This window comes from Pteropus alecto, unplaced genomic scaffold (assembly GCF_000325575.1).
Source record: "Pteropus alecto unplaced genomic scaffold, ASM32557v1 scaffold44, whole genome shotgun sequence".
Lineage (NCBI taxonomy): Eukaryota > Metazoa > Chordata > Mammalia > Chiroptera > Pteropodidae > Pteropus > Pteropus alecto.
The window spans coordinates 8,534,918-8,552,031 of NW_006436812.1; the positions used below are offsets into that span (position 1 = coordinate 8,534,918).

General features: G+C 35.8%; 3 pseudogenes; 1 reads left to right on the forward strand and 2 right to left on the reverse strand.

Annotated features, from left to right (window-relative positions):
• Positions 1–4,421: 4,421 nt before the first annotated feature.
• On the reverse strand, positions 4,422–4,541 carry LOC112481637 (annotated as a pseudogene).
• Positions 4,542–8,388: 3,847 nt separating this feature from the next.
• On the reverse strand, positions 8,389–10,426 carry LOC102886502 (annotated as a pseudogene).
• A 3,246-nt stretch (positions 10,427–13,672) lies between these two features.
• LOC102886751 lies at positions 13,673–15,310 on the forward strand (annotated as a pseudogene).
• Positions 15,311–17,114: the final 1,804 nt, after the last annotated feature.

Below are 17,114 nucleotides of genomic sequence, written 5' to 3' on the forward strand. Positions count from 1 at the left end.
TTCCTCTGTGTCTGTTTCTATGTACTAAGTAAAGCTCCTAAGTCTCCCCATCTCATTAGTATGGCTTTGTGTAGTAGGTGTCCAACGGCAAAGTCCTGAGAGGGGTTCAGCTGCAGGCCAAGTTAAGCCCCAGCCTGTGCCCCTCTGGGGCCACCTATTAAGATTTAGCAAGCAATTCACAGATGCTGTGCTTATAGTTGCCTCAAAAGGCCACACCAGAAACTGAGGCCAGCTGCCACCAGTGTGAGTCTAGGCGCTGCTCAGCAAGGAGCACCTGACTAAGCAAAAACACACTTGGATGTGGCTTGCATGGGACCACGAATTGGGGGAGGTGGAGTTTCAGGGAATCTTCTGAGTGGAGCGACCTCGTTATCCGGTTTGATGACATCTCCATTATGGCGGTGCTGAGTCCTGTGCACTGGGAGGGGGAAGGGCTCAACAGAGGAACAATGGATACCACTGGCACTTCTGTATAGAGCAAGTCTCACCTCAGCCCTTGCTCCAACAACTCAGTGCCCCCCTATAAGTCCCTGGTGGCCCCTGCGCAGCCGAACCAGTACTGATGCTCAGAGAGGGCAGGTCCATCACCGCAAAAGTCTGCTAGCTGTCACAGCCCCTTTAAGAGGCATCTGCCACTGCTGCAGCCTCCATCTCACTCAGCCACTGGATACCAGGCAGCTCCATGTCCTTGCCCCAACCAACCTTCTGCCGTTGCAGGGTGATTTCCTGGATTCCTCCCTAGTTGTATAACTTGTTCATCTAGATCCCAGGTGATTTTTCCTTGCTGCTTGCTCCTTATTACTGTCACAACTTTGATTTGGTTGCCAGAGGGATGAACAGAGCCTCTATCATCTACGCCATTTTTTTCTGCCCCCCCCCAAACATTTCTTTAGTAATAGTTGGAAATTAGGTATGTAAATGTTTAATCACTATGTTGTAGACCTGAAACTAATATAATATTGTATGTCAACTGTAATTGAAAAATAAAATTTAAAACTTAGGTGGAAATTTATATATCGCACTTTCAATAATGGATAGAACAAATAGGAGATCAATGAGGAAACAGAATTTGGATAATCCTACAGTTCAGGTAAACCTATCAGACATATAGAAAACACTCCATCCAACAACAGCAGAATATCTATATTTCTGAAGTGCACATGGGAGGTTTTTCAGGATAGAACATATATTAGGTCACAAAACAAATCTCAGTAACTTTAAAAGATTAGAATTATACAAAGTATCTTCTCCAACCATAGTGGAATAAAACTAGAAATCAATAACACAAGGAAACTGGAAAATTCATGAATGTTTGGAAATTAAACAACACACCCATAAAAAAACAATGAAATGATTCAAAGAAGAAATCACAAGGGAAGTTAGAAAATACTTTGAGTGAGTGAAAATTAAAAAAATATGTACCAAAACATAAGTTTTGCATCCCCCATGAGGGATGCAGAGAAAGCAGTGTTCAGAGGGAGATTTATAGCTATAAACACCTACATTTTAAAAAAAGATCTCAAATCAATATAAATAACCTATTTTAATACCTGAGGAAATTAGAAAAGAAGAGCAAACTGAAAACAAACCTAAAAGAAGGAAGGAATTAATAAATTTCAGGATGGAGATAAAATAGAGAATAGAAAAACAATAGAGAAAACCAATGAAACAATAAGTTGGTTCTTTTAAAAGGTTAACAAAATTGACAAATCTTTTAGCTATATCGACTAAGAAGAGAGAAGATTCAAGTTGCTAAAATAAAAAATAAAAATGGAGACATTACTGCCGACCTTAGAGAAAGAAAAAGGATTATAAGAGAAACATGAAGGATTGTAGAGTAAAAAATTAGAAAACCTAGATGAAATAGATAAATTATTGGAAACACACAAATTACCAAAATCGATTTAAAAAGAAATAGAAAATCTCAACATATCTATAACAAGTAAAGAGATTGAATCAGTAATTAAAAGACAAAAAACAAACAAACAAAAAAACCTCCCCACGAAGAAAAGCCTAGTACCAGATGGCTTTACTGGTAAATTCTACCAAACATTTAAAAAAGAATTAACAATGATTCTTCCTAAACCCTTCAGAAAAACAGAAGAGAGAACACTTCCTAACTCATTCTATGAAGGCAGCATAACTCTGACACCAAAGCCAGGCAAAGACATTACAAGAAAAGAAAATTGCAGACTAATATCCCTTATGAATACAGATGCAAATATTCTCAACAAAACACTAGCAAATAAAATTCAGTAGCATATTAAAAAGATAATATACACTATTAGCAACCGGGATGCATCCCAGGAATGCAAGGACAGTTCAACATACAAAAATTGATCAGTGTAATACACCACATTAATAGACAAAGGAAAAAAAACTACAGTTATCAAAATTTATCCAGAAAAAAACATTTCATAAAATCAATATGCTTTCATCATGAAAACACTCAATAAACTAGGAGTAGAAAGGAACTTCCTCAGAATGATAAAGGCCATAGAGGAATAACCCATTGCTGACAATATACTCAATTGGTAAAAGATCTTCCTTAAGACTGAGAACAATACAAGAACGCTTACTTTGGTCATTTTATTCAACATATAGTGGAAGTTTCAGCCAGAGCAATTAGGTGAGAAGAAGAAATGAAAGACTCCAAATTGGAAAGAAAGACGCAAATTTATCTCTTTTCACAGATGACATTAACACACAAAAACCAGTTGTTATTTCTATACATTTACAACAAACAATCTGAAAATGAGTTTATTAAGTGGCAGAATGGGAAGTCGATGGAGATTTATAAGGAGAATAATGACATGCTGATGTATGTATTTTAAAGCATTTGCTCTGACTACTAGATGGAGAGTAGACTGAAAGGGGACAAAAATGGGACAGGGGAAATTATTTAGAAACAATTCTCAAAGTTCAGGGTAGATAAGATGGGCTGGGACCAGAGTCATCATATGGGGTTGGAGAAAAGTGGATGAATTGAAGATACCAGAGCCAACAGGACATGGTGATGGAAGGAAAGGGGGAAATCAAGAACTCTTCTCTACTGGTTCCCTTCTCTCATCCAAAACACACTTATACCCATGGTTTTGACTATCCTCTGATGACTAATGCTAAAAGATTCAAAATCTCAGGAGCAAACTTTTTGGCTAATGTATTCAACATCCAACTGCCTGTTGGACAGCTCCACAGTCACCTCCAACTCAGCATATCCAAACAGGACTCATAATGACCTCATGTTCTATCTGCAACTGCTCCTCCTCCACTTCTCTGTCTTGGTTGATACCACCATCTATATTCTCACCCAAGCCCAAACCTCATAACCATCTTTACCTCTTCATGATTCCTGATCCCTCATATCCAACCAGTCAGTGAAATTTTACTGCCTTATAGATATTTCACAAATCCACTCTGTCCTCTCCTCATCCACTGCCATCGCCTTTGTGCAGACCCTCGACATCTCTCTGGCCTGAACTGTCAAAACCATCTCAAAACTGTTCCCTAGAATTCCTTTTCTCAGATGCAAAATGATCATTCAAAATTTCAGTTTGGTCATTCAGCTCCCACTGTTTTCGGTGTAAAGTTTAAAGTTTCTTAGTTTGGCCTGTAAGGCCCTTGGCAGTCATATTCCTGTTGATCTCTACAGGGTCATCCACCGCTGCCTCTCACCCTCTTTGACTTTAAACTCTAATGAAAGCTGAACATTTATAGTTCCCCGAACATAAATTGTTCTTTCAAATAGTTGTGCCTGTTTTCAAGCTGTCTCTTTCACCTGGATTTCTCCCCACCCTTCATCTGCCTAACAAACTCCTATTCATCCTTTAAATGCTGAATTCATGTTTCTAGTCTTGAAACCTCTCTCTCAAGCTCCAGATGCATATATTTCACTGCCTACTTGACATCTCCACTTGGATGTTTAATAGGTTTCAGAAACTTGACATATCCCAAACTGAACTCTTGACCTTTACCCCTGAAACTTCCTTTATGTTTAGGTTTCTTATCTCAACTCCATTTTTTTTCAGTAGCTCAGGCCAAAAACCTTGAGGTCATTTTAACTCCCTTCTTCCCCTTTCATGCCACTTCCAATTCTATGGCTCTACTTTAAAAACATATCCAGAATCCAACCACTTCTTAACCACCTCCACTACTACCATATTGGTTCAAGTCGCCATCATCCCGCACCTGACTTACTGGTCTCTCTGCTTCCACCCTTACCCCCATTATAGTCTGTTCTAAATATAGCAGCCAGAGTGACTTTTATGAGAAAAATAAGATCATGTTACACTTCTGCTTACAACTGTACAATAACTCCTCATTTTACCTAGAGTAAAAGCCAACGCTGTCTTTTTTTTTTTTAGTATTTCTAACTTTTTTAAAAAATAAACTTTATTTATTTATTTGTTTATTTATTTTTACACCTATAGCACCCCGTTCTTCCTAAGTGGTTTCCCATCCAAGTACTAACCAGGCCCAATCTTGCTTTGCTTCCAAGATCAGATGAGATCAAGCATGTTCAGGGTGGCATGGCTGTAGACAAAGCCAAAGCTGTCTTAATGACCTGTAAGACCCTCTAAGCTCTGGCTGCCTAATTATATATAGTATAAACATAATATAACAGGCCTATTATATATATATATATATAATTATATATAGTATAAACATAATATAGTATAAACATAATAAAACAGAATACTATGTGGCTGCTAAATAGGATGAGACATATTTACATGTACAAACATGCAATAAGCTGCAAGATATATCAAATGGAAACACTATAATATAGGAAAACATATATAGTATGCTACTGTTTTACATAAGAGTAAAGATTAGATGATCAATCTGACCCCATCTCCTACCACCCTCAGTCTCTCTGCTGCTCTTCAAATATGTTGGGCTCTCTCTCACCCTAGAGCCTTTGTGTTGACTGGTCTCACTACCTGGAAAGCTTTTTCTTAGATGTCTGCTTGACTAACTTGCTTGCTTTCTTGAAGTCTTTGCTCAAAAATCACCTTCTCGATGAGGCCTACCTGACTACCCTACTTAAAATTACTATTCACATCCCCCTCCTGATTCCCCTTGCCCTACTCTGCTTTTTATTTTTCCATAGTGCCCATCACCCTGTAATATACTAAATAATTTACTTATTTATATATCTACTGTTTATTGGCTGCCCCCTCACTAGACTATTAGCTTCACGAAGCCAGGAATCTTTCTTTTGTCACAATGTATCCTAAGACATATCTACATGTACAAACATGCAATAAACTGTAAGATATATCAAGTGGAAACACTATAATATAGGAAAACACATATAGTATGCTACTATTTTACAAAAGGGTGGAGATTAGATACAAACATGCTAATATATGCACAGAATATTTTGGAAAGATAAACAAGAAACTGAACAAGAAACCATCTCTAGAGAGAAGTGGAGTTCTAGAAGCCAAGGTGGGGAAAAACTTATTTTACACTATATACTCTGTTACTTTTGAATTTTTAAATCATGTATATTAACTTTTCAATAATTTAATTTTTTAAATAATAAAAGAAGCCCCCAAAGTGCATATTGGACAGGAAGGGGAAGAGATTTATCCCTCCTTTATAACTTAGATGATTGATTGATAGAAAAATGTCAACTTTTTTAGGAACCTCTGTCCTTAATCTCTCTCTCTGTCTCTGTTTCTCCCTCTGTGTGCCCTGTTTGAATTTTTAAGTCATGTATATTAACTTTTCAATAATTTAATTTTTTAAATAATAAAAGAAGCCCCCAAAGTGCATATTGGACAGGAAGGGGAAGAGATTTATCCCTCCTTTATAACTTAGATGATTGATTGATAGAAAAATGTCAACTTTTTTAGGAACCTCTGTCCTTAATCTCTCTCTCTGTCTCTGTTTCTCCCTCTGTGTGCCTCTCTTTGTCTCTGTCTTTGTCTCTGTTTCCATCTCTGTCTCTGTTTCCATCTCTCTCTGTGCCTCTCTCTCTCTGTCTGTCCCTCTCATCTATCTTTTTTGGCCACCTCTTTCAAAATGAGTAGCCTGGCCAGAGAGGCATCTTGAGCTCTCAGGAGTATGGTCTGGTGAAAAGGGGGACAAGACTGGGACTGGAGACCTGGAATGGGAACCTGATCTTGCCATAGAGCAAGGTAGCTGTCATAGAATTGGGGCTGTTTCTCCTATGATTTCAGATCTAGAAGAGTCCTGAAGGATATTCTAGCCAATGCCCTAGGTGATGCTAGAATCCTTTTATACTCTAGGCTCAATTTACATACTCTCAGAACTGGTAAACCTCTCATTAACCATGGGAACTGGTATGGAAGGCCCTTCTACTTTCTCCTCAGGAGAAGCAGGCCTGAAGAATTTTCCCCATAGCCTTTTTCTGCTTCATCCAAGTTCTGGGTCCAAGTAAGAAGCCCATACCTGAGGTAGATCCACTTTCTCCTTCTCCAGAGCCAGCTTAACATCAGGAGGCAGCACAATGCTGAGAAGCTGAGAAAGTCCCCCAGATTCCTGTGTAGTCAGGCCAGCTTCATTAAAATGAACTTTGTTCCCTGAGGATTTGTTCATGAAGGTGTTATTGTATACTTGATCACAGTTCCTATGACTACAGGCTCACTGTGAGAAGGAAACAGGTATATATATCAGCATCTTCCTGTAAAATAAGAATTTGACCTCATTTATAGACAAATATGCAGCAGGCTAACTTGCAAATGGCACAGCATGTTTAGAGAGTTCTGAATGACTTACGTAGCAAAGAACATTAAATAAAACAGTACAGGTGAGAGTATATGTTCTAATCCCTGGTTCAGCTTAGGTACTTAATAGCTGTTAACCATTCGTAACAGTATTAACCTTTATATCTAATAGAGAAATCATCCAACCAAAAGGTTGCAAACTGGTCACCCTTAGGCCAAATCAAACTCATAGACCTGTTTTATATTATTTCAGAGTTTTTAAACTTGTTTTGAGTCAACTTTTAAAAAATCAGTATCTTTCAGTGAAAAAAAAAAAAAAAGACCAATTTCCAGTGTCAATGTCCTCCCATCAAAATCTATTAAGAACAAAGTTGTAATTGAACAAAGTTGGGCTTACTGACTCACTACAATGAAGGTGACCACATGATATGGGAAAGTGTGGAGCATCTCAGTAAGAGGATGTTGTAAATGACTTCTTATAGGACTTGAGCTTATATTAGGTTTCTGGGGAGGATTCAAGGGGAAAAACTTATTTTACACTATATACTCTGTTACTGTTTGAATTTTTAAATCATGTATATTAACTTTTCAATAATTTAATTTTTTAAGGGCTTTACTCTGGTGTTGATGCCATGAGGAAGTAGGGATAATTCTATGCTTTAGTAACTTAAAAATATTTATCTAAAAGTGGGAAGAAAGGAGCAAGACTAAAGCTATAATTGATAAAGAAGCAGAAGACATTATATTAGCCAGGATGGGGATAGTTGATCATTTCTGTTGTTTAGATAATGGTCTTGTTTTTGTCTGTGTTCAGACGCGATGAGAGTGGTTTTATTTTTGTTTTGATCCATCACAGTCACAGAGTAGCCTTGTCTCTGTGATGTTGGTGTTTATTAAAATGTTTGTGTTTGAGAGAAAACAACAGTCTAGCTGCAAGTATCATACCAGTTCCTGTCAATGCCCAGGCCTCAATTATAGCACCAGGCCAGCTTCAGGCTGTCAGAGGCTGCTTTCTCTTTCTCAGTCACCCTTCTTGACTAAGGACAGATGGGGTCTCACCTCAGGACTTTAGTGCACTACCTAGCTCTTCGCCATTGCCAAGATTTTGCTCATCGGGAGCTAGTCAAAAGAATGTCTATAGTTAGACTAAGGTTAGTCTCTCCTCCTTTTGTTGCAGGATGAATTATCAAATCCTCTGACATGACGATGGTTGTACAGTCGTATTTAAGACTCCGAACAGAGTGCATCAGCCAGTTGCATCACAGGAAATTACCTGAAACAAAATGGTTATTAATCTTTGTAATAGGCCCTGAAAACCAAGGGCCTATTGGGCCTAGATTACCAAACCCAGGCAATGAAACCAAACTCCAGCTCGTCTTTTTTTAGAGGTCCAAGTGACATTTTCATTTAGCATAGTCACAGACTGTTCTACATGATCTACAGAATTTATATAAGTGCAAGAAGTTTTTGCTAAAGAATAAATTTCACCTTGGTTAATGAATTTAAGTTTTAATTTGTTGTTGGGCTTCTGAGTAGAAGTTGTGTCACTTATGACATTTGCTGAGCAATATCAAGAAACATTCTTGCTAAACTCCATTTTGACTATGGCTACTTCTATATTGCTGAATAGCCTAATAGAAGATGATGAGGCAACTCACAAATGAACAATAGCAGAAAACTGTTATCGGTCCTAGGACTGGAAGAAAAAAGGGTTAGTGTTACCAGATACAGGGAGAAAGGTCACCTGTAGAAGATGGAATTGTGCCTGGCTCCTCCCGTGTGAGCTGGACCCATGTGAGAGCTACAGCCATCACAGGGGATGCTACCTAAACTAAGGTAGGGATGGGAATGGGAATAGAGGAGGGTGCTGGTCGAGAAATACCCTGGCTTCTTCCTTTTTCCCTCTTTCCATTCTCCCACTATTGCCTTCCACTGGCTGAATCCAACTGGAAGCCAGCTGACATAACTTTCTGAGATGGGTAGCCTGCAGCAGTCACCCTGCCACAAAACTGAGTACATCAGGGGACAATAAGGAGTGGATCTGAGGGCAAACAGGTGCAGGACCTATACAGTAGCATATGTGAGTGTTCAATTTTATGAGATAACAACACACTGTTTTACTAAGTGGCAATTGTTTCCAATGCATTTCAAACTCATGGACTAACCTCAAAGCATAAACCTACAATTGGTATAAATATTTATTATCTTTTGTGAGCTTGCAGGTCTGGATGAAGGTAATTAATTTACTTTCTGAGTTGATTTAATTTCTAGGACAAGCTTATAAGGATAAATCCAAGATTGTGGTAAAATTGTCCGCTTGGAAATTTTTTATTTTTCTTTTTAAATTTTTAAATTGTGGTAAAATGGGCATAAGATAAAACTTACCATCTCAGCCATTTTTAAGTGTACAGTTCAGTAGTGTTAAGTACATTTACCTTGTTGTGCAACCCATCTCCAGAGCCCTTTTCATCTTGCAAAACTGAAGCTCTATACTCATTAAACAATTCCCCATTCCCCCTCCTCCAAGCCCCTAACAACCACCATTCTAGGTTTTGTCCCTATGAATTTCACTACTCCAGGTACCTTATATAAGTGAAATCACACAGTATTTGTTTTTGTGACTGACTTACTTCACTTAGCACAATGTTCTCAAGGTTCATCCATGTTGTAGGATGTGTCAGGATGTCTCTCTTTTTTAAAGATGAATAATATTCCACTATATGTGTATACCATCCATTCATCTTGACACTTGGGTCGCTTCTATCTTTTGGCTCTTGTGAATACGCTGCTGTGAACATAGGTGTACAAATATCTCCTCGAGACTCTGCTTCAATTATTTTGGGTATGTATCCAGACGTGAAATTAATGGATCATATAGTAATTCGATTTTTAACTTTTTGGGGAACCACCATACTGTTTTCCATGGTGGCTACATCATTTTACATTCCCATTAACAGTGTACAAGTGTTCCAATTTCTCTTCATTTCAACCAGTGCTTGTCATCCCGCCCCCAATCCTTTCTATAGAACTCATCCTAATGGGTGTGAAGTGATACTCGTTGTGATTTTAATTTGCATTTTCTTAGTGATTTGTTGCACATCTTTTCATGTTGTTGGTCATTTGTATATCTTCTTTGAAGAAATGTCTAAGTCTTTTGCCCACTTAAAAAATCAGGTTGTTTGTTGTTGAGTTGTAGGAGTTCTTTATATATTATAGATATTAACCTTTTATCAGATATATGATTTGCAAATATTTCCTCTCATTTCATAAGTCACTGTTTCACTCTGTTGTGTCCTTTGATACACAGAAGTTAAAATTGTTTATTCAAAGGCAGTTTTATAACTTTGACAATCAGCAGTTCTCATCCACATTAACTGTTTGCAAATTTTTGAAAGTGGTGACAGCATGCAGGTTACCAACGTATAGAGCTTTTTTGGTAAATCTTCCCCCTCATTATGTTTTCTGGACAACCGCACCTGGATATGGTATGGGACATTCCTTATTCCTTTGGCCCAGACACCTTTGTTGAGTCTAGTGTCAATGCACATATCTGGAGTTCCCATCTCCTTCACGGCAAATTTCCAGATCTCTTTGAGAGCTCAAGGGGCACACTTCTTGAAACCCATGCCTTTGATGCAATTGTAAATGTTGGTGTATTTTCCGGTCACTACCTTGTTCATGGTGGAATGGCCCTTCTTCTTCTTGCCAGTCTTCTTTGCGGGCAACATTCTGCCAGGCCCAAGTTGGAAAGCCAGAAGTTTTAAATTTCGATGCAGTCCAACATATACATTTTTTTCTTTTGTTGCCCGAGTCTTTGGTATCATATCCAAATCACTGCCAAATCCAAGTTCATGAAGTTTCCCTTATGTTTTCCTTTAAGAAACAGTTTCAGCTCTTACATTTAGGTCTTTGATCCATTCTGAGTTAATTTTGTATATGACAAGGTAGGGGTTCAACTACATTCTTCTGCACATGGATATCCAGTTTTCACAATGCTATTTGTTGAAAAGACTGTCCTTTCTCCATTGAATGGTTTTAGTGCCCTTCTTGAAAATCATTTGCCCTTATGTGTGAGGGTTTATTTCTGAACTCTGTCCTATTCTCTTGTTTTATATGTCCATCCTTATGCCGGTACCATACTGGTTTGATTACTATAACTTAGTTCTAAGTTTTGAAATCAGAAAGTGTGAAATCTCCAACTTTTTCTTTTTCAAAATAGTTTTGGCCATTCAGGGTCTATCGAGATTCCATACGAATTTAAGATGAATTTTTCTATTTCTGTAAAAACACTGTTGGGCTTTGATAAGGATCGTATATATCTATAGATGAATTTGTGTGGTATTGACATCTTAATATTAGTCTTCAAATTAATGAACATGAGATAGCTTTCCATTTCTTCAGGTCTTTTTTAATTTCTTTTGGCAATGTTTTATAGTTTTCAGTGTGCAAGTATTTCATCTCCTAAGTATTTTATTGTTTTTTTGCTATCGTAAATGGAATTGTTTTCTTAATATCAATTGTTTTCTTAATAACAATTTTCAATTGTTCATCACTATTGTATAGAAATGCAATTGATTTTTGTGTGTTGATTTTATATTCTACAACTTTGCTTTGTTTATTATTTATTATGAGGTCTTTTTTGTATGTGAAACTAGGATTTTCTACATATAAGATCATGTCACCTGTGAACGAAGATAATTTTACCTCTTCCTTTCCAATATGTAGGCCTTTTAATCCTTTTTCTTGCCTAACTGCTCTAGTTAGGACTTCTAGTACCATGTTAAATGGTTAAATGGAAGTGGCAAAAATGGGCATTCTTGTCTTGTTCCTGATCTTAAAGGAAAAGCTTTCACTCTTTCACCACTGAGTATAATGTTAGCTATTTTTCTTTTCTTTTTCAAGTAAGAATCATCAACAAACACAATTAAATCAGGGATGTACAAGGATATATCTAAAAGGCCCATGCAGGATTCGATAGTTCCCTAACAGAGGACCATGGGCTTCTCCTTCTTCATATAAGAAAAGGAGAATGGCTGAATTTACAAGACTGCAGTGATGGACAGTGATGTGTAAAAGGAAAACAATAATATTTCATAGGCCACCAGTCGAGGAGTATTTTAGAATAGAAAAATAGAATAGAATAGTCTTTAGAATGGGGAACCATTACATTAGTAGAGACCCACAAAGTTATTGTTGCTACAGCTCTTTGATGAGATAGATATACGTTGGGGAAGGGGGCTTGTGAATCTAAAATTCTGGAAACAGATCTTTTTGTAGATAGTTATCATACCAGTTTTTGGCTTAAATATAAATTTTTTAACTTGAAAAATATCTAATAATTGACAGATATTTATATTAACATACTTTACTCATATGTAAATAACTTGGGAAGATAAACTCTCCTTTTATTTGTTTTTTTTAAATATGAGTGTAGTAGACAAATGAACTCTCATAATGATTTTGAATTAATTAATATTTAGAGAATTCCAGATAAGTATAATTATTCCTTTTGTTTTTTTCTGTTATAAAGTAAAGGAGTAGGTCTTTGTGTTACCCAATGGTCATTTTAAGAAACTCAAAGATAATTTAGGCATTAAAAAATACCTTAATGGTTTTATTAGTCTGAATTTAGGAAAAGTAAAATCAAGAATAGTTGTAGAGGAAACAATATATAAGTAATTATTATCTAAGAAAATAAATATTTGTAGGCAATGTTGTAACAATACATAACAATGAACAATAGTCATTAAGAACTTAACTTTTTTCAAAAATATCCTTATTTTTTCAAAATGATTTCAGAGTGTGCCAAAGAGCATCAGCATTAACAGGATATTTTGGTGACAAAAATGAACCTATACCTGGACATAAAATAACTTAATCACTTTACAGGAAAAAAAGATGCCCAGACTCCCATTTTCCTCCTTTTATATATTATTCATGTAACAATCTTCAGTAAATTATTTATTAATACGCCTTTATATATATGTACTTAGGCATACACAGATACATAAATATACAAATAGGTACTATATTGAAAGCTTTAAAACATAATTAATTTATCAGTATATTAAACAATGTACATGTCATATTAAATTTACTATCTTGATAAATTATAACTCTTTTAATAAACAAATAGAAATTATAATGATTATTTTGTATACATATTCTTATTTTGTATCAGATCTCTATGATTATTATACTTAGTATAGTCAAACATTTATATTAATTATCATCTTTAAACAAAGTAATTGACTTTCTTTTTCCAGAAACAAGGGAAAACTAGGGGACAGAAAACCAAGAATTGTTTAGCTATTTTTCCTATGAGCATTCATTTAATACCACTCTAACAAATTTATGGTGGCAAAATAAACATATTTATAATATAATTAATCCAAAGGCATTTGTATATTGTTTTAATCTATTGCCATTCTAAGAAATAAGGGTAAAAGTTATGTGTTCATGACCAATGTTTTGCATTTGTTTCTTATGTAGAAACTGACCGGCATTTAAAGATTATTTATTAATTAACTTAATTAACTGTTACTTAATCATACATTAATTAACTTAATTAACTTAATACCAGTCCTTTTTAATCTCTTCCAAAAAATAAAAGAGGAGGGAACACTTTCAAACTCATTTTACAAAGTCAGCATTACTCTAATACCAAAACTGGACAAGTGCACTACAAGAAAAGAAAATATAGGCCAATATCCCAGGTAAATATAGATGCAAAATCCTCAACAAAATATTAGCAAACCAAATTCAATAATACATTGAAAGCATGAGATACCATGATCAAGTGGGATTTATTCCAGGAATGCAAAAACAGTTCAACGTTCATAAATCAATCAATATGTCTGACATACCACATTAACAAAATGAAGGCTAAAAATTTCAATAGATGCAGATAAGCATTTGACAAAATTCAACATTCATTTATGATAAAAAGTCTCAACAAACTGGGTATAGAGGGAATGTACCTCAATGTAATAAAAGCTATACAAGGCAAGCCCACAGCTAACATCATACTCAATGGCAAAAAGTTGAAAGCTTTTCCTCTAAGATCAGGAACAAGACAAGGATGCCCATTGTTGCCATTTTTATTCAACTGAGTACTGGAGGTCCTAACCAGAGCTTTTAGGCAACAAAAAGAAATAAAAGGCATCCAAATTAGAAAGGAAGAAAGTAAAACTGTCTCTATATGCAGGTGACATGATATTATACATAGAAAACCCTAAAGACTCCACCAAAAAAAAACTGTTAGAAGTAATCAATGAATTCAGTAAAGTTGCAGGATACAAACTCGAAATACAAAAATTAGTTGCATTTCTAGATACTAACAATGACATCTTTAGAATGACAAATCAAGAAAACAATCTCATTTATAATTGCATCCAAAAGAATAAAATGGGCCTCACTACCTGGCTTGTTAGGGCCTGCAGCCATGCTGAAGTGAGGGATGAGCAGCAGTCAGGTTAAAGATGCATGGGCCTTTCTTCCCTCCCCGTGGAGAAAAGGGAAAGCCTAAGAATTTGGGAAAGCAATCCAAGCTCTATCATGAATTAGTGAGGAGCTATGGCTAGACCCATCCTAAAAAGCTCTTGCTTTAAGATCTGTGAATTCTTGTGGGTCAGTATATGGATATGTCCTCTTCTCTCCAGTGTTTTTCCAGCATTATCAATCATCAGCCTCAGTGAAAATGAATGATAATGACACTATCAAATTTAAATTGTAAATTGGGAATGAAGATGTTAAAAGGACTCACAATATATGTTTCCAAGAAAGTCAGCTTTTGCAAGTTATTTTTAAAAAGAATATGTGCACTAATACACTAATGATCCAACCAAGAATACTTGCTGAGGCAGTTGTTCTTTTTACATCAAGAGGAAGTTATTCTTGCTGTGACTCCACTGAATGTTTGCATTAAGAGTTCTAATGAGGAATCAATGGATTTGACCAATTCTGCATATAGTGAGATGTTTGTGGGCCCAGATGAGTTTGACATCTTTCAAATTGGAGTTGACAGTGAAATAACATTTTGCTTCAAAGAATTAAAGGAAATGCTGACATTTTTGGAAGGTACACATTCTCCTATATCCATTCATTTTGATATTCCTGGGAAACATATGTCATTAAGTATCGATGATATGTTATTGGAAGCTAAATTTTTTTTGGCTACATTAGCTGATGAGCCAAGTAGAGGATCTTCTCCACAATCACTGTGCCTTTCACAAAACCAAAAAAGGTCAGATCTGGTATGTTCAAATTCAAAGGCTGGTAAAAAAAGAGAGCAAGGCCACACAGTATATCTCAATAAAAGCAACATCCAAAAGACTTGATCCTAATGAGACTCTCACAAACATCTCTGCATTGGAAAACTGTGGCAGCCCTATAGGGAAAAGAGTGAATGGAAATATTACTGAAGTTCCAGAAGCAGTGTCAGCAACACAGAGGAAGTGCCAGGGACTCCGGGTCTCAGGAAGTTTTCTTGCATGTTCTTTGGAGCAATTTCTTCTGACCAGCGAGAACATTTCAACAACCCTTTTGACAGTCTGGCAATAGCAAGTGACAGTGAAGAGATCATGAATAATGGTAGTTTTTCCACATTCTAACACTTAATGATGGCTGAGTTGCCCCCTTGCCTTGTCGTGGACTTCCTTGAAATGGAGGATGGGCTTCTACTTTTCTAATCATCAACTTATGTAGCAACCATATCTAGAAATAGCTGCTGGTCAAATGTATGTAATTTGCTTTAAATCTGTTATGCTACTTGGAAGGCAGAAGAGTTTTTTATGCAGGTCAAAGTTTCATTAGAATTCTTCAATTCAGTGCACATTTATACTAGAGATTTTACCATTCTCTTTGTCAGTTTTATAAAGCTATTTAAACTGTCTTCAGCAGCCATTGGAATGCATCAGTATTGCTTGTAGTTTTGTGACTAGTAGTCAGGTATCTTTTGTATTCAATTGCAAACATTAGAATTTTGATGCTTGCAAACATAGTAAAAAGTTATGCAATCTTTTCTCATGTAATGCCATAACTACTTTGACCATTGCTTTTGATATTTTGTTAAGATTTTAAGTAAAATTAACCCCTGGAATAAAAATGTCAAGAATAAAATACATGGCTACCTCTCTCTCAAAAATAAATAAATAAATAAATAAATAAATAAATGAATAAATAAATAAATAAATAAAGTACATAGGAATAAATTAAACTAAGGAGGTGAAAGACCTGTACCCCCCAAAATATAAGACATTGATAAAAGAAATGGAAGAAGACACAAATAAATGGAAAAATACTCTTTGCTCATAGATTAGAAGAGCTAGTATTGTTAAAATGTCCATATTACCCAAAGCAATCTCCAGATCCAATGCAATCTCTACCAAAATTCCAATTACATTTTTCATAGAAATAGAAAAAACAATCCTAAAACTAGTATGGAAACACAAAAGACCCCGAACAGCCAAAGCAATCTTGAGAAAACAAGAAAGCTGGAGGTATCATGTTTTCTGACTTCAAACTATAATTTAAAGCTATGGTGAACTGGATAGCCACAAGCAAAAGGATCAGAATGGACCCCTATCTTACACCATACACAAAAATCAACTCAGAAATGGATTAACATCTTGAATGTAAGACCTCAAACCATAAAACTCTTAGAAGGAACCATAGGGAGTAAGCTCCTTAACATCAGTCTTGGCAATGATTTTTTTTTTGGATTTGATATCAAAAGCAAAGGCAACAAAAGCAAAAATAAACAAGCAGGACTACATCAAACTAAAAAGTTTCTGCACAGCAAAGGAAACCATCAACAATGAAAAAGAACCATCAAAAATGAAAAGGCAACCTATGGAAAGGGAGAAAATATTTGCAAATCATGTATCTGATAAGGGGTTAATATCCAAAATATATAAAGAACTCATACAGCTTAATAGCAGAAAAACAAGCAATCCAATTAAAAAGTGGGCAGAGAAATAAATAGATATATTTTTAAGAGCATACATACAAATGGCCAACAGATACATTAAAAGATGCTCAACATCACTAATCATCAGGTATATACAAATCAAAATCACAAGATATCACCCCACACCAGTTAGAATGGCTGTTATCAAAAAGACAGGAGATAACAAGTGCTGGCAAGGAAGTGGTGAAAGGGGAACGCCTGTGCACTGTTGGTGGGAATGTAAATTGGTGCAGCCACCTTGGAAAACAGTATGGAGGTTCCTCAAAAAATTAAAGATAAAATTAAAGATATGATCTAGCAATTCCACTTCTGGGTATATATCTGAAAGAAATGAAATCACTGTCTCAAAGAAATATCTACACCTCCATGTTCAGCATTATTTACAATAGCCAAACATGGAGATAAACTAAGAGTTATCATCAGATGAATGAATATAAAAATGTAAT